The sequence below is a fragment of the Carassius gibelio genome, chromosome B3, assembly GCF_023724105.1.
Source record: "Carassius gibelio isolate Cgi1373 ecotype wild population from Czech Republic chromosome B3, carGib1.2-hapl.c, whole genome shotgun sequence".
NCBI classification, from domain to species: Eukaryota; Metazoa; Chordata; class Actinopteri; order Cypriniformes; family Cyprinidae; genus Carassius; species Carassius gibelio.
The window spans coordinates 40,792,868-40,815,661 of record NC_068398.1 but is presented as its reverse complement, the minus strand read 5'-3'; the positions used below and the strand labels follow the sequence as shown (position 1 = coordinate 40,815,661).

General features: G+C 38.5%; 1 protein-coding gene and 1 long non-coding RNA gene across 7 annotated transcripts in view; both read right to left on the bottom strand.

Moving 5' to 3' along the window:
• LOC127953482 (uncharacterized) overlaps nucleotides 1-22,028 on the bottom strand; it is a 30,685-nt gene extending 8,657 nt beyond the window's left edge. The window contains exons 1-4 of the long non-coding RNA XR_008153234.1: nucleotides 18,621-22,028; nucleotides 18,390-18,481; nucleotides 17,691-17,800; nucleotides 17,338-17,617 (exon numbers count right to left, since the gene is read on the bottom strand). This is a non-coding gene — a long non-coding RNA (uncharacterized LOC127953482). The remainder of the gene's footprint in view (nucleotides 1-17,337; nucleotides 17,618-17,690; nucleotides 17,801-18,389; nucleotides 18,482-18,620) is intronic.
• The window catches only part of LOC127953344 (zinc finger protein 271-like), an 838,866-nt gene that overhangs the window by 757,107 nt on the left and 58,965 nt on the right, over nucleotides 1-22,794 (bottom strand). The gene's annotated exons all lie outside the window — the stretch shown is intronic.

The following is a 22,794-nucleotide window of genomic DNA, read 5'->3' as shown; positions in this document are numbered from 1 at the left end:
CGGCCTTTAAGAACTCGGACTTGAGTCCAACTCGGCCCCTTTTGGACTCGGACTCGGACTTGGACTCGATGTTTGTGGACTTGGTCTTGACTCGTACTCGACAAAGGTGGACTCGGACCCAACTCTAATATATATATATATATATATATATATATATATATATATATATATATATATATATATATTCTTATTCATTTTTAACACATCTTTAGTTATGCGGTGGCACAGAGTTGGACCCTTTTGACTCCACACAGAAACAGTAACGCGTGCGGCATGACATCACTTTGTTTTCAAGAGCTGGTGTGAATAAATATAGTTTCAAACTCAAAGAGACATGATAGCCTGCGCATGACCTGATATTTCATTCGGACCCAGAATACAGCGAGATGAACATCACAGAGCGCTAAACTCTCATGCAGTGTGTGTTTCATTCATACTCTAAGCCTGAGCGCACTCTCGCGCTGATATCAGGAAATTCCTAATATGGACAAAAGCGTCCAGCTATCGTTGTGGTGCTCACAGGACAACAGAAACTTATGCAAATACGAAGACCTTAATATATGATCACGACAATAATTGTTTTTCAAGTCATCTCCAGCAGGTGATAAATAAAGTATATGAACAATTTAGTGCTAATTGACATAGCATTTATAACAGTATAGAAACTATTCTGCCTTCTGTGATAAACAGTGTTTGTAGTATATAAACAAATCGTTATTATTTGTTATTGTCCAGCATTTATAGATTTCTAAGCCAATTAAAAGCTAGAAATTAGAGAAAAATGAAACTTGCCTATACTACCATGTAACGAATTAAAACTTCCTAATCATCGGAAGGAGGAGGCGGGAAGCGGCGGACAATCAAATATCATTTTAATAATTCAAAATAAACACAAAACCGCGAACCAGCCCCTCACGGATGACTGGTGCGCTCAAATAAAAACCAAAACACAACTAAAAGCCCAAGACTGGTCCTCTCTCATCCCTCACTGACGTCGCTCCAGTTTTATATCCTTCCATCTCCTACGTGGGACTCGAGACCCGCGGTGGGACGCAGGTGTCGCTGATTTCCCAATCATTCTGCCGGCCTCACTCCTTGTTCCCACGTCCCTTGGCCCCGCCCAACTCGCCACATACCAGTCAGAAGTTTTTGAACAGTTTTTTTTTTTTTTTTTTAAAGAAGTCCCTTCTGTTCACCAAGCCTGCATTTATTTTATCCAAAGTACAGCAAAACAGTAAGATTTTGAAATATTTTTACTAGCCTATTTAAAATAGCTGTTTTATATTTGAATATATTTCAAAATGTTATTTATTGAATATCCTGGATCTGTTTTTTCGCTCGTAGTATCGGATCAGGACTCGGTATCGGCAGATACTCAAAATCAAATGACTCGGACTCAAGGGCAAAAAAACTGATCGGGACATCCCTAGTAAGGCAGCTTCCTCTGAAACTAGGTAATAATAACTAATAAACTATATTGCGCTATACAGTAGTCAACATTTGAAGTGAATCAAAACCTTTCTTCAACATTATGACGAGGCAATTGTTCTACTGAAAAGAGAGCTTTTTGGCTGTGAGGAATGATGTGTTTACATGTTCCTGTTTTGAAATGCGCTGGCGCCGATACAGGATGGCTCCATCCGTGACGTGCTCTGCAGTTGTTTTTGTGTTTTTGTTAGTTTGCCTTTAGTTATATTCCTGCAATCAGTTTCACCAGGGACGAATTGCTGGACATTTGTCAACACACATCTCCCGATATATTCAACCTCGTGAAACTCAGAAAACTCAGATTTCGAACGCCGTTGTCTAGCATCCATCTGGCGAATCTCCGCTCTCTACCTAGCAAAACGGAACTCGGAAAAACTCTTTCTGCTCTCTCGGACAAATAAGGATTTCTCACACTCTGCTGCTCTGTGTTTCACGGAAAACTTGGCTGAATGACGCCATACCGGACAGCGCGCTCTATCTGCCGGGCTTTATGCTGTTCAGAGCAGACCGCAACACAGAATCAATGGGCAAAGCACGCAGTGGCGGGACATGCTTTTACATAAATGAACGGTGGTGTACAGATGTAACTGTGTTAAAGATGATGTGCTTCTCAGATCTCTAAACATTCCTCATTAACTGCTAGCCGTGGGAGTTTCACTCGTTCATTCTGGTGAGCGTCTACATTCCTCCGCAAGCGCACGTAAGTCTGGCTTTACAGAAACTCGCTGATCAGATCACAGAGACAGAACAACAACACCCGGAGTCCATTTTAATCATTCTTGGGGACTTTAATAAAGCCAATATCTCCCGTGAAATGTCAAAATACAGACAACACATCACTTGTCCCACCAGAGACAGTAATATATTGGATCACTTTTACACCACAATAAAGGATGCATATCACTCTGTTCCACGAGCAGCTCTGGGACGTTCTGATAACTGTCTGGTTCATCTTATACCAATCTACAGGCAGACACTTAAATCAGCTAAACCTGTATTAAGGACTGTAAGAAGATGGACTAATGAAGCAGAGCAGGATTTACAATCTTGTTTTGACCTCACTGATTGGAGTGTTTTTGAAGCTGCTGCCACCGATCTGGATGAACTCACAGAGACTGTAACATCTTACATCAGTTTCTGTGAAGATATGCAGCCGGCAGCCATATCACCCTGGAGCCCAAGACCGGTTTCCCACTGAAGCTAAGCAGGGCTGAGCCTGGCCAGTACCTGGATGGGAGACCTCCTGTAAAAACTAGGTTGCTGCTGGAAGAGGTGCTAGTGAGGCCAGCAGGGGGTGCTCACCCTGTGGTCTTTGTGGGTCCTAGCGCCCCAGTGTAGTGTAGTGATGTCAACAAGCACCGTCCTTTGGATGAGACGTTAAACCGAGGTCCTGACTCTCTGTGGTCATTAAAAAATCCCAGGATGTCTTTCAAAAAGTGTAGAGGTGTGACCTCGGCATCCTGGCTAAATTCGCCCATTGGCCTCTGACCATCATGGCCTCCAAACAATCCCAATATCTGCTGATTGGCTTCATCACTCTGTCTCCTCTCCACCAATAAGCTGTTGTGTGGTGGGCGTTCTGGCGCAATAATGGCTGCCGTCGCATCATCCAGGTGGACGAGGAGATACCCCCTTACTATGTAAAGCGCTTTGAGTGCCTAGAAAAGTGCTATATAAATGTAATGAATTATTAAATTAAATTAATCAATTATATGTGTATTCCTACCAGGACTCAACTAAATTACAACAGTGACAAACTGTGTCTCATTGCAAAACTCAGACAGCTCTGTCAGGCCAAAGAAGATGCTTACATGAATGGGGACAATGTCCTGTATAAACAGGCTAAATACACACTGGAAAAGGAGATCAAAGTGGCAAAGAGGAATTATTCTGGAAAAATAAGGACTCCGTTCACTTCCAACGACCCAGCATCAGTGTGGAAAAGTCTAATGAGCCCCTTTCACACTGCACGTCGGACCCGCAATATTCCCGTAACATTGCCGGGTCGCCTTCTGTGTGAAAGCAACCACGTCCCGGAATTGATTACCGAATTGAACCCGGGTCGGGGACCTAGTAACATTGCGGTAATCGATCCGGAACGAGCGCTGTGTGAACAAAAGCCAGATCTAATTCCGTAACGAAGTGATGACGCGCGTTATCGCGCGACTCTTTTACCGGCTGTTTTGAAGGAAGATCAACATTCGCGACGAAAACATATGTGCAAACTGTAATGAAGCAGAGATCAGTTAGTTCCTCACTTTCCGCGCTGACGCCGAGATCGTTTGCTTGCTTCAGTTAAAGTATAACATGCCAAGCGTTGTCGACTCGTACATTACACGTCACGCGCTGATATCACTTGTCGTTACGGGATCTTCAAGGGCTGTGTGTGAAAGCACGCACATATACCGGGTCATCACTGGCAGTGTGAAAGTGCCAAATCTAACGACCAGGGAACAATTACAGGAACACTTTACCCCTGTATTTGCCGGAATGGCAGTGTGAAAGGGGCTATGGAGATCACCAATTACAAGACACCACACCCCAACACTGTGGAGAATCAACGACTGGCAGACGATCTGAATGAGTTTTACTGCAGGTTTGAAAGAAGAACACCCATCCCCTGCCCTGAACGCCTCCCCATACAACCATTCACACCATTGACAACTCTTGCAACCTGCCCTGGTCACCTGTCCAAACAACCGTTCACACCATTCACAACTCCTGCAACCCACCCTGATCACCTCTCCAAACAATTCAAGTTTTTTCAAGTTTTTTTGTATAGTGCTTTTTACAATACAAATCGTTACAAAGCAACTTTACAGAAAATTTAGTTTCTACAATATTTAGTAGTAGCTTATGGTGGTGACTGTCAGTTTGTGCACGTTTGACAGGATTTGTAGAAAAAATGAATACAAGACGTAGTCAGCTAGACGATGAACATAATTAATATTATTAATTAATAATTATTATATGATGCAGTCACACATGTAGCAATGTAACAACCGTTCACACCATTAACAACTCCTGCAACCCGCCCTGAACACCTCTCCAATCAACCGCTCTCACAATTCACACCTCCAGGATCCCCCCTCTCCCCCACACCTGCTATACAGATAAGCGAGGATGAACAAAGGCGGAGTTTCTCCGCGTCTAGAAAGCGTCTGCGCTGCGGATAATTTCAGAGAGATAAGAGCTTTAACACCGGTATTAAAGACTTTTTAAAATAGGTTGAGCTCAAAACTCAGCAGCGAGCGTTTGAAATAACTTGATCCGATGTGGATTATAATCACTAAACAAGGCAGAAATATTTATAAGCGATGTAAAAGACTATGCACGCTAAACATTTATGTTACCATAGTAAACATGGTAAATATGACCACTTGGATAAATCAGACGTCACCTTGTTCTCTATCACAATTGTGTATTTATTAAGTAACATTTTATCTGTTGTCTCGTTTCAAGAGTTTAGCTCCACGTTGCATATCATCAAAATATAATAATGATTTTAGTTTGGGAGCTTTTATAAAAATAGAGAGTCTGCGCTGAGGATCATTTCAGAAAGATAACAGCTTTAACACCAGCATTAAACACTTTTTTAAATAAGTCAAGCTCAAAACTCACTTTCAGTCACCAGCGAGTGTTTGAAATAACTTGATCCACTGTGGATTATAATCACCATACAAGGCAGAAATATTTATAAGCGATGTAAAAGTTATGCACTCTAAACATGTTACCATAGTAAATATGGTAAATATGACCACTTGAAGAAATCAGACGTCAGCTTCTTATTCTCTATCACAATCGTATATTTATTTAGTAACTTGTATTATCTGTCACAAGCCTCGTCTTGAGAGTTTAGCTCACGTTGCCTATCATAAAAAAATATAATAATGTTTTTGTTGAGGAGCTTTTATAAAAACAGAGATATTATCATTCATTCTAAATGTGAAGGCTACTGTGGCTAATAAACAGAAACAGACTCGACTGAATAAGCAGGCTCTTTTCATAAGCTAAAAAAATAAATAAAATAGAAACAAGTGTATTTATGTGTGATTAATTTTGAGTCCTAAAAATTAAATAAATTAAATCAATATGATCAATGTATCACTTATTCTATAGTTAAAACATAGATGATTTTGAATTTGAATATATAACAAAGCATGCAAACAAACAGGCGGTTTTTATCATGCTCGTTTTGTAATCGCGCATGTTCCAGTGACTTATTTCTTAGTTTTCTGATAACTTCTCTTTGTTGGTCAAATGATGAGGTTGCATGACGTTGTTCTGAGAGGAGTGTAAAGGGCGTGTTTTAGTGATGCGCAGCAGAGCTTCAGGTTCAACTGTGGAAACCCTGCGCTATTCTGGCCTCGGTGCTACTGGCCCGAGGCTATGAGCCCCGCCTGGCCCGCTTTAAGCCCTGGCTCGCACTGGCCCGACAGTGGAAATGCGGCTATTGTGTTACACCAGCTTGTCTGAAATCCTGTGCCGAACCAGCTGGCCCCTTTAACATGATCATCCCAAACCTCCTCCTGCCCAAACTAACTCAGCTCTCCGTGCCCACCTCCGTCTGTCAGTGGATCAACAGCTTCCTGACAGATAGGAAGCAGCTAGTGAGGCTGGGAAAATACACATCCAGCACCCGTACAATCAGCACCGGAGCTCCCTAATGCTGCGTTCTCTCCCCACTGCTCTTCTCCCTGTACACCAACGATTGCACATCTAAGGACCCCTCTGTCAAGCTCCTGAAGTTTGCAGATGACACTACACTCATCGGCCTCATTCAGGATGGTGACAAGTCTGCTTACAGACAGGAGGTTAAAGAGCTGGCTGTCTGGTGCAGTCTCAACAACCTGGAGTCTAACATGCTCAAAACAGTGGAGACGAACGTGGACTTCAGGAGAAACCCCCCTGCTCTCCCCCCACTCACCATCATGAACAGCACTGTGACTGCAGTGGAGTCATTCAGGTTCCTGGGTACCACAAACCCTCAGGACCTGAAGTGGGACATTCACATGGACTCAATCGTAAAAAAAGGCCCAGCAGAGGTTGTACTTCCTTTTCGCCAGCTGAGAAAGTTTAACCTGCCACAGGAGCTGCTGAAAAAGTTCTACTCCACCATCATTGAATCCACCCTCTGCACTTCAGTAACTGTCTGGTTCAGCTCAGCTTCTAAATCTGACCTCAGAAGACTACAGAGGGTAGTCCGGACTGCTGAGCAAATCATCGGTACAACACTTCCTTCTATTCAAGAACTGTACTTATCCAGAGTGAGCAAAAGGGCTGTCAAAATCACTCTGGACCCCTCACATCCAGCACACTCCCTCTTTGAACTGTTGCCATCTGGTCGACGCTACAGAGCACTGAGCACCAAAATGACCAGACATAGGAACAGTTTCTTCCCTCCGGCAATCCATCTAGTGAACACTTAATAATAACTGTGGAACACTACACTATTTATATTTATATACACATACACTTATTTATCTAACATACATACTTAGTAAACACTTAAATTTTTTGCACATATTATACCTGTACATACATAACTGTATGGAATAAAATCACTTTCAAAAATAATCGTACATAATTCAAAACATTTGTGTGTAATTTTAATACACTCGTGCGTAATTTAAAACTATTGTACGTAATAAATTTTTTTGTCAGAGTTGGATTTCAAAATCTATGACCACGACAGTTTACAGATCCGCGATTCTGTGTGTTTTTTAGAGTACAACTCTAAAATGTACGACTGTGACAGTTTACAGACATGGCGCTTGTTTTTACAGTAGCTCTGTTACACACACGACATGCGAATTACGACCACAAAGTGCGGTGTGCGAAACGATGTCAAAAATACGTCATCAAGGTCACAGGCATTACTATCCGAGGGAAGATGAATCGATTCAACAAACTGCATGCGCCCCACCAAAATTTTAAACCACTGGCGCCGAAATGGCGGATCAGCAGCCAAGCTCTCACTCCTCGTCTCAGGTAAGTTAATTACATTTTTTTTATCTGACATGTTTAAGCAGGGGTCATCAAACCTGTTCCTGGCGGTCATGAGGTCGGAGCTAAACTCTGGAGGACACGGGCCCTCCAGGACCGAACTTGACAACCCCTGTGTTTAAGGGTTAACGTTAGTTATAACTAATAACAGAGAGTAGCAATATTACAGAGATAGTGTAGTAGGTAAGATAAGCTCATCACTGCAGCCTGTAGCGCGATGAGATAGGGTTACATAAAAGAATGAGCAATTTTAAGCGTTGACTTCCTACCAGCCATGTTACGTGCACTGTACGTTAATACACAGGTCATGTTATATAAGTGTTCACTGTTTAAGTATTGAAGTCATATTTCATTGTTCATCAGGTTCCATTAGGTGACATCTTGCATACAGCCCAGAATCTGGTGTCGATGTTGACCAACACCTTAAGTGTTGGACAACCGAAAGTGGGAAACCAGTCCAATATCAGTATACAGTCAGCAGAAGAAAGAAGGTCCAAGTCAAATGTGCAGTCAGTTCAGCAGGAAATGGCTAGGTGTGAGACTCAATGTATTTGTTGTTTTAATAAAATGTGTGTGTGTCTGTACTGGTGGAATATACAGTTTGTACAGTATATATATTTTTTGATTACATACTGTATATAAGTTTCATCACACATTAACATTACATCACATATATTAGTGTGCATGTGAGTGTTCTCAATGTTTTAAACTGGCTCAAAATAAAAATGTCCTTTTTAGGTCATTTCCTGGATTCTTCAGAAAGGAAGTGAGGGGTAAAAAACGTTTTGGACCATATAAACGGCCACAGAAAACCTTTTTTTGACCTTTAATATGAGAAAATGCAGAAAGGAGAGACAGAATTACAACTTACACTTAAAGGACTTGGGAGAAGATCATTAACTATAACCGAAAACATGACTCATTCAGAGGTAAGATCAATAATGTATTTTTTCTTGTTTTTTTGTGTTGGGTGAACTTCCTTACTCTGTTTTACTCTGCCTTTGATAATTAAGCTATCAGACGTGCTTGTTAATGCATATCCAAAACTAGCAAAAGTCTGCGGAGGATGGTTGCTTCACAAGTGCTCAGGTATGTAGGATCGTTTTGAAAAAAAATTCCTAACCACTTAAAACTTATGTGAATTGAAATCATATGTGTTTATAGATATCAGATGGATTCTATTTGTTAAATATTTTTGGTGTATTGTCTTTCTATATTCTGTTAAATACTTCATAGGTGGAGGTGGTCAACGGAAATTGACTGTCATCCCTCCTGACCCTGATGGGTATAATGGACCGCAATTAAAAACCGTGAGCAGCAATAGAAAGAGCACAATGTATGTAGTTCCTCTGCAAGAGCAAATTGACATAACTCCATTACCACCTGATGCAAGGGAATTCGAAAAAATGCCCAAAGCCCAGTGTGCACTATGCAGCAGGGGCATAGATTACGCGGGGGACGCTGGGGACATGTCCCCCCCACTTTTAATATCATGGAAATTCGTCCCCCGCACTTTTTCAGTCAAATGTGTTCGCATAGATGTTTTCAAGAGCTGGTGTGAATAAATATAGATTTAAACTCAAAGTCATTTCAGGAAACTCCTAATATGGGCAACAGCGTCCAGCTATCGCTATATAAAAACAGTTGTTTTGACAGAATTTAAACTTTTGGAAACACGAAGACATTAATATACCTTATTATCCTTCTATTCATCAAATAATGCTGAATTTTTTTTACTCATGTTTTAAATATAGATAATCAGCAAATCAGCCTATTAGAATGATTTGATTTCTTAAGGATGTGACACTACTGGAGTAATGATGCTGAACATATACCTTTGATCACAGGAATAAATTACATTTTAAAATATATTCAAATAGAAAATAGTTATTTTAAATAGTAAAAACTTTTGCTGTACTTTGGATCAAATAAATGCAGGCTTGGTGAGCAGAAGAGACTTCTTTAAAAACATAAAAAAAATCTTACTGTTCAAAAACTGTTGACTGGTAGGCTATAGATTGCAGAAATGTTCTATTATAATGTTTTATATTATATTGTAGTGTGTGTGTGTGTATATATATTTATATATATATATATATATATATATATATATATATATATATATATATATATATATATATATATATATATATATATTAATTTCTGTCCCCCTCACTTCTGAAAAGATGGCTACGCTCCTGCTATGCAGCAAAATGGTTCCCCTTCAGTGCCTTCCAGTACACATAAAACACTGTAAGATGGAACATGTGGATTTGTGTATCTCAAGTGATGATGTAAGTCAGATGTTTATTTTAGTCATCAGTGAGCTCTAAAAACAAGGTTGATGAGTTTCTGTTTTATTTCCAGTCGATGGAGAAGTCCCCATACTCCCCACAAGAAGCTAATTCAACTTCTATTGACACTTGGAAAGAGGCGTGTGTTTAAAAAAAAAATATATATACTGATCTTTTTTTAATATTTGATAAGCTCTGAAAACACCATTTTTATGTGATTTTTACGTTTTCAGGAATTGGAAAAGTCACCAGATATTGAAAGCTGTGCTTCAAATATAAATGAAGTCTGGACAGAGAAGGTGAAAAGGATATGTATTTATCTACTTATGTGTTTAAAAAAATATATGCATTTTCAGTTTATGGTTTATGCATGGTTCCTAAAAGATTGTTTATGTGTAATTTAACTCAGTATTTTAATGTCACATCAGACTGCTGAGTATCCACTGTGCAAGAAAACCTTTGACAGTGATGTTATAGAGATACATGCAGCAGCCAACTGTGGATTACAGTAAATTACTAAATAGTTTAGTGTCACTTATCTAATATTAATCATTTCAATGTTTCCTATCCAGCAATTTGAAATATCAAAGCATTTATTTTTTGTTTTTGTTTGTGTGCAGAACATGATGATAACTTCAGTGACCCAATAAATACACTTCAAAGGTAAAAATGGTATATTAAGAAAGTGTTTGTTTTGCTTTGCTGGCACATTTCATGTTTCATTTCTGTTTATTTCTATTACAAAGTCCTGGGGAGATTCTGAATTGGATCGGCAGTAAAGTTGATCAAACCAACACCTTTTCCATCTGCATTTCTCGGAATGACATCTACAACAGAGGAATGCAGCAGTGGTAGCGCCAAAAGAATTCGTCACCCAAAGACAGACTAAAGGTTACCTTTTTTTTACCCTGAGAAGCTGGGGTTGACTCTGGTGCTCTTAGCAAGGAGTTCTTAACAGGTATAATTAATTTAGTTTATTATAAAATGTACGTTTTATATTTTAAAGCAGACATTTTGTCAGATCAGATTTTAAACCGGTTATATTTGTTGTCTAGAAATGATTGCAGAGATTGAAACAAGACTTTTTTCACTGGTGTAGATAAAAAAGGGAAAAATCCAGTCTATTGTCTCAACAGCTTGGATCGTAACTACTTCAGGTACGCAATATTTGATCAGTTAAAGGGATACTCTACCATTTTTTCATATTAAACTTTGTTATTCCCTTATCTAAGAAGAGTTGATACATACCTCTCTCATCTCAGTGCGTGCACTTAATCGCTCTAGCGCGCGGTGACTTTGAAAGCACTTAGCTTAGCCCAGTATATTCAATGGTATCTAGCAGCAATGAATTTAGAAGTGAATTTAGCAAGTAAGCGGGTTAAAAAGGATAACTATAATGTATGGCGTAATAGCACTTTTGGGAATACTTCTACTGGCGCAGTAAAAAGTCATGCCTGATCCTCGTCCCACTATTGACAGAAGTGAGAGGAAGAGGATCAGGCGTGACTTTTTACAGCTCCAGTCGAAGTACTCCCAAAAGTGCTATTACGCCATACATTATAGTTATCTTTTAATCGCTAGAGCGATTAAGTGCACGCACTGAGATGAGAGAGGTATGCATCAACTCGTCTTGGTTAAGTGAATAACTGTTGAATATGAAAAAACAGTGGAGAATCCCTTAAAATTTTTTAAACATGTTTCAATAAACCTTTTTGGTTGATTCAAGGTTTTGTTTTATCCACTGTGGTATGGTATTAGAAGTGCAGGAGAAATTATGGCTGTCAGTCTAGCACAAGGAGGACCACCGCCGTTTATTTTTTGCGCGCGTGGTGTTTCCAATATCTTTGCACTGGAGATTATGACAGTATACAGGTGACTACCAGTGATGTCACAGATTTAGAATTCTCCCTGCTCATTGAGAAGGTAAAATAGTAACCTGAAATGTAAGTAAAATATAGTAATGTTTAACTCTGTAAAAGTGAATAAGTATTCTGTAATCTATTTCTCTGTATTTAGGTTAACTCAACAGATGACATGAGTGAGCTTACAGATGAGATTTTAAGCTGTGGATAAACTGGAAAAATGTCTGCCAACATGAAAAGCAACACAAGTTTAACTATACTTTCTATTCTCCTCGGATTACAAAAAGTTTAATTTTACCTGCATTTGTAATCTTATGAAATGTATAGTAAATAACAAAAAGCATCACATTTATCATATAGTGCATCAAAATTGAGTTACTGTATATTAAAGCCTGACCAATATGGATTTTTGGGGGCCGATACCGATATTAACTCGAAAGGGCCGATTTATAAGCCGATATTTTGATTTTAAAAATAATCTGGATATTAGACCCATTTCCTATAAACTGCACTTACACAACATTCAATAGCAAAATATCTGCCTGTTCTATGTATGTGGTCTGTATAAACCATTTTCCAGAATGGATTATGTTAGAAAAAAAAGCCTTAGATTACAGTCTCAATGACTAAACAATTGCACATCAAAAGTATATATTTTTTAATGATCAAAAAACAGTCTGGTTTTAAACATTTAACACTTTTACTTTCTTCCAGTTGAAGCTGGTTTTAACATTCTGTGTGTGTACTGTAAATAAATTAGAATACTAAAGTTAAAGTATTTGCAGAAGTAGTCCCACACTTTGCTGCTACAGCATACACCTTGTATCACCATGTATCATTAATCATGTCATCATTTGAATTATAATAATAATAAACAGGGATCTCCTACATAGGCAAAAATGATATATATATATATATATATTTTTTTTTTTTTTGTCAAGCAATAGGTATTACCTACTTATAATTAACAATATTATTTCAACATTTTCCTGTTATGTCTGTAAATCTGCTTTGAAACAATATGTAAGAAAAAAAAAGGAGAAAGAAAAAAAGCGCTAGTTCAGCTCACAATTATTTACATGTCCCCTCTGATTTAATCATTTCTGACGCACCTACTGTAGTTACTGTAACTACACTATAGTTGCTCTCACAGACACATTCACAATGGACCCATATATCTTCTCTTCTTCTCTTTGTGCAGTCTGAATCAAAACATCGTCATGCGCTGGCGAATGTAAAGTTATAGCCTACTGTTACTGGAAGATTACGGAATCAATTCGAAGTTGAATGGTTAACGTTAGTGTCATGAACACACCGCTGTCAATTTTGAGAAAAACCACCTTCAAACAAGTTAATAGCAAGGATTCAAGGGGCCTGCTAAAAAGGAAGCTATATTAGCGTTAGAGTAACGTAACCAGCCTGAATTCACCAAATTGTTTTCTGAACCTGAGGGTAGCCTCTTCTTCCTTGAATCTCTCTTAATTCTCATCAGCAGGCAAGCGATATCGCTCGCTTCTTACAACGAGACAGATACATGTTTGCTGCTGACCGAAAGGAGGAACAACAGATGCTAAAAGTTTTTAAAACTCCGCCTACACCATAGCGCAGCACAAATCGCGTTGTATCTGAAGGGCAACGCTGAACCCAGCGGCAAGTGCTGTGCATACCGCGTCCTGTGTGAAAGGCCCATTACGCGGTCATTATGTGGGAAACACACCGCAATAGAATAAGAATAAGTTAAACGCTTACGTTCAGTGGTTTTCAACCTGTGGTCCGCGGCCCATGGTATTGCAGGTGGGCCGCCAATTATTTTCTAAAATCACGATTTGAGCGTGCGCATATGTCTAACTCCAGGTTCACACACTGTCTGTGATGCGCCTTTTTTCTGAGCCAATGTTGACGGATCAGAGCGTTCTCACTGCGGTAAAAGGCTAGAAATAAAAACGTGCAAAAATAATTCATGTCTAACACATGAGCATAGATTGAATTTGTTAGTGAACAGGATGCAGTTTAAGTGAGAAGAGACACGTTTTAAGTGTGCACACTCTCTCCTCGCAAAGCAGCGTGTATCTGAGCAAGCACGATCGGTTTTGTGACAGAGCAAAGGAAATCTGCTGCGAACAGCGAGATTCGCACTCGTGCATTATTTTAATGTGCTTTCGCGTTATATTTATGCGCTCTCACTGCTGACCGCATACACATACTGTATACACACTGCAAACACCTGAGGCACCGCTACAATTAATGAGCTCTATGAACAATGCATGGCAAAAAAGAAAAAAAAGTCCCTGTATACAGGATTTTTTTTTTTTTTTTTTTTTTTTTGCCACAAGTCTATACATTTTTTTACATCTTCACTATAGTGATAATTTTGACTTATGTCTGTTCTAGAGATGTTACAACTTTTTGATAAAGCTCTGATTGGTTTTCTTTTGGAAATATGTTTCAAATTAATCCTGAATGCATTTATGACTGTAAAAGCACAATTGCAAAATTGATAAAAAAAAATCGCGATAGTTTTTTTTTTTTTTTTTCCATATCGCACAGCCCTAGTTTATTCAATAAATATAGTTTAAAATCTAGCTTCTGAGTACTAAGTTATTAACCCAACAATAGCGGGGTCAGTTAATTTTTTTGAAGTGGGCCGCGCAAACATATGTGTTTGGTTGTGTGGGCCGCGAGTTGAAAAAGGTTGGGAACCACTGTTATAGTTAGTTATATTTATAGTGACCTCTTATTAACGTTCGCGCTCTTCCACTGATAAACATGGTATTAGCTTTGTGGCTAATCTAATATAGCAATGCATTAGCGGCTGTAAGTGATGTTAGAGAATATTTAGAAGTAATAATGATAGGACCGTTAGCTAGAACTACCACACCGTTTTTATATACAGTGTATGAACTAAATCTACAATCATTTCACATGACGAACGACAGACTCACCGTCAAAACAGTACATCTCCGTGGCTTGGCTGATCGCTTTCTTCTGTAGTGAATTTCTGGCGCTGTTGTCAACTCTGGAGTTGACCTCCCTCTGGTGGGCAAACTATGCAACACTCATAACATGAGTGAAGCATGAGACTCGATTAAATGCCGATTTAAATGCAATTAGCTCATATCGGCCGATAATATCGGTCGGGCTCTACTGTATATATATATTTTTTTAATGTTTAGTGTTTTAAACATTTGATGAAAAATTACATTTGCCTCTAGAGCCATTGTTTTACACTCCTCTATGGAGTTGTTCCAATGCTTGATCAGCTGAGAAAAGGCCTGAAGCTCTACGATCTCTAGAAAGTCATGGAAATGCATCCAGACTTATGTCTACCATTGTTTGTCCAGGGGAAAAAGATGACAGGGTAAACCATTGTGGTTCTTATGGTGTTTTCATAATGAGGACATGTTAAAGGGATAGTTCACTTTGAAATAAAATGTTGGTATGTTTTAGTTTACCTCAAGGGCATCCAAGATGTAAGTGTATTTGTTTCCGCAGTAGTTTCAATTTTGATATTTTTAGGTCAAACCGTTCTTGTCTGTCAGTCATATAATGGAGGTCTATGGTCACTGTCTCAAAGACCATGCACAGAGAAGTCCAAATTAAACAATTCCCCATTGTAAGGACACATTGATGGCCTAAGACACGAAACAAGTGGTTTGTGTGAGAAAACGAACAGTATTTATATCGTTTACCTCTTATACACAACCAGCACTTGCGCAGACTAAGCCAGAACGCGTGCACATGTCACACACCAGGAAGCGCGCGCGCCCTCAGATCACTTGGATGTGGTTGTGTACAAGAGGTAAACGATATAAATACTGTTCGTTTTCTCACACAAACCACTTGAACCATGACTGCAGGTAAAGTTATGCAGTGGATGACAGGCCAGAGACATAAGCCTATTCTCCCCAGTGACCAGAAGGATTTCAACATCACTGTGAAGTTCAATCACGACTGTGACACAAAACACACTGTGTGTTTTCCAACTGTAAGCGTATGTACTCATTTGCATGCATGCAGTCATTTGACAATGTTTAAATGTATTTGGTGGTGACAGCATGTTGAAACAGTAACTTTCAGCTTCTCTTTGAATCACTGAGTAAAATTGTTCCTTTGTTTAGTTCTTAAATGAAATAAAATAAAAAATGTATTTCACGCATCATGCAAAAGCACAATTTGACAGTACAGGGCGTAATTTTCTGATCATATTTTATTCCCAGGCACATTTTGCCAATTCCAAACCATATTAATCTTAACTACTATTAATTTTGTATTTAATAATTTATAACTGATATATAATTGTTCATGAAGGCTGGAAATGAAAAATGCATTATTATTGCATTCTCATGGGGATTTAATAATTTTTGACTTTTCAGTCTGAGTTAAATCTCTTTTTTGGCTTGTTTTATCTAAAATAAAATGTGCCTAATAATTCTGGGGAGGGGGGGTGAAATGCTCGTTTTCACTCAATATCTTGTTAATCTTGAGTACCTATAGAGTAGTACTGCATCCTTCATAACTCCAGAAAGTCTTTAGTTTTATTATATTCATAAGAGAAAGATAGTCTGTACCGTTTTTTTCCGGAAAAACACGACCGGCTGGAGGAGTGACGTGTAGGCGGAGCTAAAGAATCACGAGCGCGAGTAAGCTTTTGCGTTGAGAGCGTTTGGAAGCTGTGACATTACCGTGAGGGAAAATAAAAACATCATCCAAAACAAACCATGGCTAACAGTCAGATTCAGCCGTTTATTTATTATCCAGAATCAGATCCCGAGGCTGAAACTGAACGAGAGCAGCAACAGCAACGACTCACTCTGAGCGGGGCTCGAACCCGGGTCTCCGGCAGGGGAGGCAGAGATATTTTAAGCAGTTTTACTCGCCGCATGCGGTTCCAACACACGATCGTGACCCTTTTTCGTTGGGACTGCATTATCCCTAAGAAATAAACGATGTGCAAATCCGGCGTCAAACTGGGCCTTGTTTGTAAAACAAGCAACCTCGAAATGCAGGGAACAAACACTTGCACAACTCCGTTGATGCTCTGTAAAAATAAACTCCATCCACTGGTCCCTTAATGCTGTTTCTCTTTTGGTAATCTGTGCAGGGTTGTCTTGCCCTGGCAACCAAAAACACACTCCTTTTGTGACATTTCGCGACGCTCTTGCTCTGATCAGTGAATGTCTGTTGTGCTCTCAGTCAGTGCTCTGCTATACGGGAGCGAGCGCTCTTCCGGCAGACGTGCCCTTAGGACCCTTATAAGGAAATTCTGCTCCATCTCACGTCACACAGAGCCATACTTGAAAAAAACTTTCCGAAACTTGTGACAAACCGGAAGGAGTATTTTTGGAACAGAAATACTCCTTCAAAAGTAAAACTTAATTTTTGAAACTTTGTCCATGTTTAGCATGGGAATCCAACTCTTTAACAGTGTAAAAAACTCAGTATGCATGAAATAGCATTTCACCCCCCCCCCCCCCCTTTAAAGGCATTTTTCATTTCCAGCCTTCATGAGCAATTATATATCAGATATAAATGATTAAATACAAAATTAATAGTAGTTAAGATTAATATGGTTTGGAATTGACAAAATGTGCCTGGGAATAAAATATGATCAGAAAATCAACGTGCCTAATAATTCTGCACGCCCTGTATAACTTGAAGGCATATAAAATCAATTTAAAAAAACAAACCTGAAAACTCTCTTCATTGTCTCCAGATGAGGTGTGCATGTGTCCCATTATCCACATCTGGTTAGGGGTAAGCCCATTTTCAGACCGTAATGGATGATTGTCCCAGCCTTCAGAAAAACTGTGGAGGTCACGCTTCAGACATGGGAGGAAGACATAATGTGCACAAAACACATAAAGGGAATCTGACAAGTCCAACAAGCCATCTTCCTCAAGGCTGTGAAGTATGTCGTAATACAGCTGTGTTACGCTGACCCAGACGTTTCACCACAGGCGTTCAATTCTAGAGAATACAAAATGTATCAATTAAAAATTATAAATTACACGGTAGTGTGACATCCTTACTTGATTATTACCTCTGATTATGTAAGCTTTTCCCAGTAATGAAGCTTTTCTTCTAGTCCCTTTCACACGAAACATGGTGTCTGCAACTGCCACATTTTCCACACCTTCATCACCCCGGACCCTGAAATGGAGGGGTGAAAGGAGTGGTTAAATCTGCTTGAATGCCATAATGTTAAGAAAATATAAATAAACGTTTACTCATCAGTCCCTCCTGAACCTATAACAGAAGTGTCCTTCCTGGGTCAAAATGACCCGAGGGCCAGAAATCTTAGATTCCATTTTTATAATTTATTTCTAAATAATTGTTTTTCTATTATTTTTGGGTGATTTTTTATTAAATTTACCTTTTATTCTGGATATTTATATATATATATATATATATATATATATATATATATATATATATATATAAAGGTAATAAAAAAATGCTGTTTTCTCGTAAATTCCATTCATTCCTTTGTGGGTCAAAATGACCCATACGGACACTTTTGTTACTTTTTTTATTGCACTCATTTAAACTACTCAAATCCACTTCGTTTTTGTCGGTGTGTGTATTCCTGGTGCAAGTATGACAAAAGTAAATAAATCTCGGATCAACACATGATTTTTATAATTTTGGGGAAAATCAGATTTGGGTAAAAATGACCTGAGGGACGGATGAGGGTTTAACTAAATGCAAGCAAGTGAGCAGAAAAACTATTTTTTCCTACCCCGAAGGCCAGCCATGTTTTTGCACAGACTGGAGAAAGAATGATAAGGCAGTGCTTGAACAGTTGTTTGTTGCTGGTTCCAGGTACATGATCTATACCAAAAAAGAGAGAATGTAATACATTAAAGCATTCAATACATTCAAACACAGATAGATAGTCAGATTATAGATAGATAAGTAATAGTATTGATTGATAGATAGATTCCACTGGCTTGGAAATAAATGTGTTTACCTTTCGTGAGAAGCCGTCTATCCCACCAAATATGATGTTGTTGTACCTTCAAAGTAAAACCATGTTAAACGTAATATTGCATAACATTACACTTCCGTAGGTAAAATATAAGAACATGCCTTATGAGCTTGTGATTCGTGTCAATATGGACTAAGGACAGTGGACTTTGAACAAAATATGACTTCTTGACAATACACCCCAGCTGTGTTATCCTTTCCAATATTCCGGGGGCATCCACTCTGTGCATGGATTCTTTTATGTGGTTCCATTGCTCTCTTTGTCCGTCTGCTTGCAGGCAGCCTTTATCAGATATATCATCCTATATCCAGCATTTGGGAGTCTTCTTTTGATGGCCAAAATGGCATTATCCAATTCATTGTCAGATATGGTGCTATACGTAGTTTTTACAGACAAACCCAAGTCACGCATTTGGCGAAAGATAGTTGACTGGCTTACTCCTAAAATGTTTGCAATACAAGAAACTGGTAAAGACATCTCTATGAGAGGGGACAGCATTTCCTCGGAAACAATAAACTTAGGTCGACCTCGTCCACCACCACATTCCCTTGTAAGAACTGGGGCCACCTCTTGGGAAAGAGCTACATTAATTTTTTGTTGTAAATCCATGAGGGTCTCCAAAATATAATTTGGCACATCAAAGATAGTGGAGGCTGATGACAAAATAAACACTTCTTAATTGATAACATACTGAAAATAGTCCAAGTCCAGCTGATGTCCGTCTAAAAATGCACTTATTCGTGACCTGAGGCGTTCTAGTAGGTGCGTCAGCAGCGGTCCCTGTAAGTCAAATTACTCTGACATTAATATTACTTAAGACAAAATTCTATCTTTTATTATAGTCCAGTCATTTTAAGCCAAAATGGGGGTCAACCTTGAACAAATTGCAACAGAAGCAAACTGATTTTGTATCAATATTTCTTGAGTAAGGAAAAAAAAAAGCCTAGAAAAATCCCATTAGGGGAAAGTTTCGAAAAAGACCCAAATATAGCCTATTCATTCTTTTTCTCACGTGAATAGGGTAACATTTTTAACCTTTAGATATCACCATGAAAATGAGTTGATTACTTACATCAAGACAAACAAAAAATGTATTAAACTTTTTTTTAATTGTTTGTTAACATGGACAAACGGTGTATAATCTAATTACGTATGTGCTAATTTGCATAAATACCACAACAGATCTACACATTGGGTATAGCCAGGTGAAAATGTCTTGTTCAATCTTGTTGATAACAGTAAAATACTTAATATTAAGGTCTGAATGGAACCCATTTAAGTCCCTTTCACACTGCCATTCCTGCAAATACATGGGAAAAGTGTTCCGGCAATTGTTCCCGGGACACTAGATTTTATACGTTCACACTTCCAGTGATTACCCGGGATATGTGAGTGCTTTCACACACAACCAGTAAAGATCCCGTAATGACACGTGACATCAGCGCGTGACGTATAATGTACGAGTCGAAAACGCTAGGCACGTTATACTTTCACGAAGCAAGTGAACGATCACAGCTTCAGCACGGAAAGTGAGGGACTAACTGATCTCTGCTTCATTACAGTTTGCACATATTTTTTTGTCTCGAACGTTGATCTTCCTTCAAAACAGCCGGTAAAAGAGTCGCATCATCACTTCAACATGGCATTAGATCTGGCTTTTGTTCACACAGCGCTCGTCTCAGGTCGAACCCGGCAATATTACTAGGTCCCCGACCCAGGTTCAATGCGGGATCAATCCCGGGACTTGGTTGCTTTCACACAGAAGGCGACCCGGCAATATTGCGGCAATATGCTGGGTCCGACGTGCAGTGTGAAAGGGGCTATAGGCTACCCATGAGCATTAATACAGAGAGGCAGGAATAAGTACTTTAGAAACTAGCCTTTATTAATTACTAATCCAGAGATGGGGTTTGGGGTTGGGTCCGTGGGACTGTTACTGGGGATTTACTTTTTATTTTGCCTACCTTTTGTCTTCTGCATTCTCCTTACTATTGTCTCATGTTCTAAACAACTGTCTTCTTTAAGCACCTAACGTTACATGTACTCTGAGAGCTTATCTTACCTACTACACTATCTCTGTAATACTGCTATTCTCTGTTATTAGTTATAACTAATGTTAACCCTTAAACACAGGGGTCGTCAAGTTCGGTCCTGGAGGGCCCGTGTCCTTCAGAGTTTAGCTCCGACCTCATGACCGCCAGGAACAGGTTTGATGACCCCTGTTTAAACATGTCAGATAAAAAAAAAAAAAAAGTAACTTACCTGAGACGAGGAGTGAGCGCTTGGCTGCTGATCCGCCATTTCGGCGCCAGTGGTTTAAAACTTTGGTGGGGCGCATGCGCACTTCGTTGAATCGATTCATCTTCCCTTGGATAATAATGCCTGTGACCTTGATGACGTATTTTTGACAGTCGTTTCGCACACCGCACTTCGTGGTCGTAATTCGCATGTCGTGTGTGTAACAGAGCTATTGTGAAAACAAGCGCCATGTCTGTAAACTGTCACAGTCGTACATTTTAGAGTTGTACTCTAAAAAACACACAGAATTGCGTATCTGTAAACTGTCGTGGCCGTAGATTTTGGAATCCAACTCTGACAAAAAACAGAATTACGTACAATAGTTTTAAATTATGCACGAGTATATTAAAATTACACACAAATGTTTTGAATTACATACAATTATTTTTGAAAGTGATTTTATTCCATATAACTGCTCATTGTAATATACCTGCCATACATTGTCATTCCTTACCTACTTTTTTGGATTTTTTATTCTTTTATTGTGTTTTTTGTTCTGTCACTATCATTATGTTGCACTGCGGAGCTTCTGTCACGAAAACAAATTCCTTGTATGTGTGAACATACCTGCCAATAAAGCTCATTCTGATTCTGTTGCTGAAACATGCCTGCACTCACAGCAGCCCTACTCTTTGTATTCGTTATTTTCTCACAGCACATACAATTATTATCACTAGACCAAAATATTAGTAAATTATCAATTGATAATTAATCTTTATTTTTATGAAGAACATTGTAATTTGTGAACATAGGCGCTTGTGGAAGGCTTTAAGACCAAGCGGAATTCCTCCGTCAGCTGCTCCCGCTTTACAGCGACTGGTGCTAACTGACCCAACATTTAGCAAGGCAGGAAAATATTCAGTCTGCCTGAAGAAGGAATATTTCAAGTTAATGCTGTTAGAGAGTTGGCAGGCAGACATAGGCCTATATTATTCAAAATATGTTATCATTACAAATATTTAGATTTTTCCTTATTCTGTACCTTCTTAAAGAATAAACACTTATTTTAAAAAAGAATAAACATTATAAATAAAAATTAAAAGAATCTCAATTAACCATTATTTTCCATTTCTGAAGTTAATTGGCAACTTTAATGATCTAATGATGTTATTATCTTTTGACTTCCTGACAGTGGCACCTTACTAAAAAAAATATATATATATATAAAGAATAATTTCCTCGTTGAAGGAGATATGCAAGCGATTTAATAGATTTAAAAAAAGAAAAAAGTGGCTGCTTGGTTTCGATAAATGAATGTAGCTCATAAAAAATGGTATGACAAAAAAGTAATGTTAACATATTAATTCATGAAAAATATTTAACCAATTAAAACCTTTTTAATACTAGATTCAAATTGAATTCCAATACTATTAAACTGACTTTAAAATCTTAAAGAGTTTATGAGTTGAAATGGAAAAATGTCACAGCGCATGTTAAATAGCCTAAATAAACTTATATATTTTCAGATGACCTTGATTGCATGTTAGCATAAAACTAACATATTTAGATTTTTTTTTTTTTTTTTTTATGAACAATTCATATATAAAATGGGACAGCAATATTTATATCAAACATTTTGTAATCATCCACAGCTGAGCATCGGGGGAGGCAGGTTCTGAATGTGATGCACAAAGTCATTTTCAGATGCAATGAAAAAAAAAAAAAAGAACCTACACAAAACTTTTTAGTTAAAACATGGTCTAGATTAGGCCCATACTCTGTTCCTAAGTATACAGGGTTCTTGCACCATTTTAAAAGTAAAATGTAATGCTTTTTAAGACCTTTTTAAAAACTCAATAAATATAATTTAAGACCCCAAAATTCAATACTTTCTTTGGAACAGGCTACTCAATTTATT